Source organism: Suncus etruscus, chromosome 2 (assembly GCF_024139225.1).
Source record: "Suncus etruscus isolate mSunEtr1 chromosome 2, mSunEtr1.pri.cur, whole genome shotgun sequence".
NCBI classification, from domain to species: Eukaryota; Metazoa; Chordata; class Mammalia; order Eulipotyphla; family Soricidae; genus Suncus; species Suncus etruscus.
Window position 1 is genome coordinate 98,606,909 of NC_064849.1, and position 2,439 is coordinate 98,609,347.

The 2,439-nt window shown below is 36.5% G+C and overlaps 1 non-coding gene across 1 annotated transcript; it reads right to left on the minus strand.

Annotated features, from left to right (window-relative positions):
- Positions 1 to 1,546: 1,546 nt before the first annotated feature.
- On the minus strand, positions 1,547 to 1,679 carry LOC126002612 (small nucleolar RNA SNORA51). Its single transcript, XR_007493295.1, has one exon. It is a non-coding gene; the product is annotated as a small nucleolar RNA SNORA51 (small nucleolar RNA).
- Between the last annotated feature and the right edge of the window lie 760 nt (positions 1,680 to 2,439).

Genomic DNA, 2,439 nt, shown 5'->3' on the forward strand with positions numbered 1-2,439 from the left:
AACCAGAGAGCAGACCCCTGGGCTATTGACTCTCCTTAGAAAAAGGGAACCACACCTAAACACAATTTAGGGTATTTGGCTCCTTTCTTTACTTGACCTCTAAAACAATAGAGTCCAGCTCAGTGAAGATCAAGTTTCTAGATAATTCCTACTTCCTCCTTATCCTCTTTTTGCATTTGAAGTAAGCTGCAAAGAGCTGCCTTGAGTTGCAACCTTCTCCTTTGTAACTTAGAATTTTTACAGTCACACCCATAGTTTAGATATTGTTGCTGTTGTACTTTGCTTTGTGATTATAATTATTCTTCTCTACACCTATGGCTGGTTTTATCCCTATAAAACTCCTTGCCTAAAGATTAAATTTGTCACACTCCTGCCAGAGATGTGTTGACCCCACATACTCTGTGTGTGGTTTCATTATTTTATATTTCATATTTTGTCGCCCATGCAACCCACTCTCCCTAAAGTGGATTCACCAAAATCTCACTAATGGCTGCAGGACAGAAGTCGCCTAAAGCATTTTTCCTAGTTCAGCAGTACCAATGTTTTCTATATCTTAGATATTAATCCCTTATCAGATGGGTATTGAGTGAAGAAGAGCTCTCACTTCAGTCTGATCTTTCCAGGCTTGCTATACAACTCTGGCATTTAATTTATTTCTCTAATTTTGACACCGACATGCTGTTTATATTGACCTAATATCTTCCTGCTTTGTGTTTAGGAAAATTAATCTTCCTTTTAAATTGTGATTGAGTCTGGTTGGGAGACCAGATAAAATTTCTCATTGTATTTTTTTTCCAACACAAATGAACATCAACTGTCTCTGATAATAATTTAAGATATAGTTCTCCAGGAAAATCAACTGATAGATTAATATATGGATAGATAAATAATGTTAAGGTGCATAGTTATATTAGAGATATTAAATTTTTGAAGAACAGATATTTTAAGGGGAATTTCCTACAAAAGAACTAGGAATATTTATAAGAAAATAGATAACAAACAACATACGTATGTAAATGATTTCATCTCTTTATAAAGCCACCAAGTAAATGATTTGATATTTAAACTCTTGAATAGTGTGGAGAGTTCAATTAATTCTCTTATTATTGATATAGAATCGATCTTATAGGAAATTAAAGAGCTTTTTTTGGTGACTGTTCCCAGAGAGAGGTAATTACCCTCTTTATTTTCACTTCTGGTGATATATACTTGCTGAAAAGAATAAAAAAGGGAGGAAGATTAAACTTTTAATTGTGCATCAGCAGTAGAGGTATTTTTCAATTCTTCTGGCTCTGATATTGTCAAAAATGCATTTAATTTTAATCAGTTGTGTTCATGGTTTTTCCTGACACACCTTCCTTTGAAATAAAAAGCAAAGTCCATGAGTCCCCTAGAGACTTAAAGTTATCCAAAGCAAACTAAATTAATGACAGGATCCAAGAGATAGTCCAACTAGTGGAGCAAATGTCTGGCATGTAGGAACTATTGAACTCAATGCCCAGAGGCTTATACCTCTGACCACCAATAAGTGTTGTCTTTTTTTTTTTTTGGTCCCCCAATTCACAATACAGACCAGGCAAAGGGCCTGTATTGAGGTGTATATGGGGTGCATTTACTGTACCTCCTCTTTCTATACAGTCAGTGTAAAGAACACAGCCTGTCGTAAGAATTGGGAGAACTTATCTTTTCTTTTCTTTTTTTGATATATATATTCCTTCACCAGTGCAACATTCCCATGACCAATATCCCAAGTGTCCTTCCTCCCCACCCCACCCCACACCATCTTGATGACTTCTGAGCACCAACAGGAGTGGCCCCTATATAATTTTTTTTTTTTTGCTTTTTGGGCCACACCTGGTGATGCTCAGGGGTTATTTCTGGCTATGCGCTCAGAAATCACACCTGGCTAGGGAAACTATATGAGATGCCAGGGAACAAACCCAAGTTAGTCCTAGGCAGCCGTGTGCAAGGCAAAAGCCCTACTGCTGTGCTATTACTCTGGCCCCTGCACAATATAATTTTTGATTAGTGACTAATAACACTTCCTTCCTTATTAAATATATTCTCTGTTCATAATAATAGTATATTCACCCCAAAATAGTTCAAAAGCATATATAAGAAATCATATTAAAATATAATTTGTAATAGTGCTGTCTATGAGTAAAGTTTCTTTATTTAAATATTGTGATTACAAACATGATTATAGTTGGATTTCAGTCGTTAAAAGAACACTCCCTTTACCAGTGAAACATTCCCATCACCGATGCCCCCATCTCCCTTCTCCCATCCCACCCCTGCCTGTATTTGAAACAGGCTTTCTACTTCCCTCATTCATTGTCATTGTTATGATATTTCTCACTGTAGTTATTTCTCGAACTCACTCACCCCTCTTTTTGGTGAGCTTCATGTTGTGAGCTGGTCCTTCTGGTCCTCATTTTT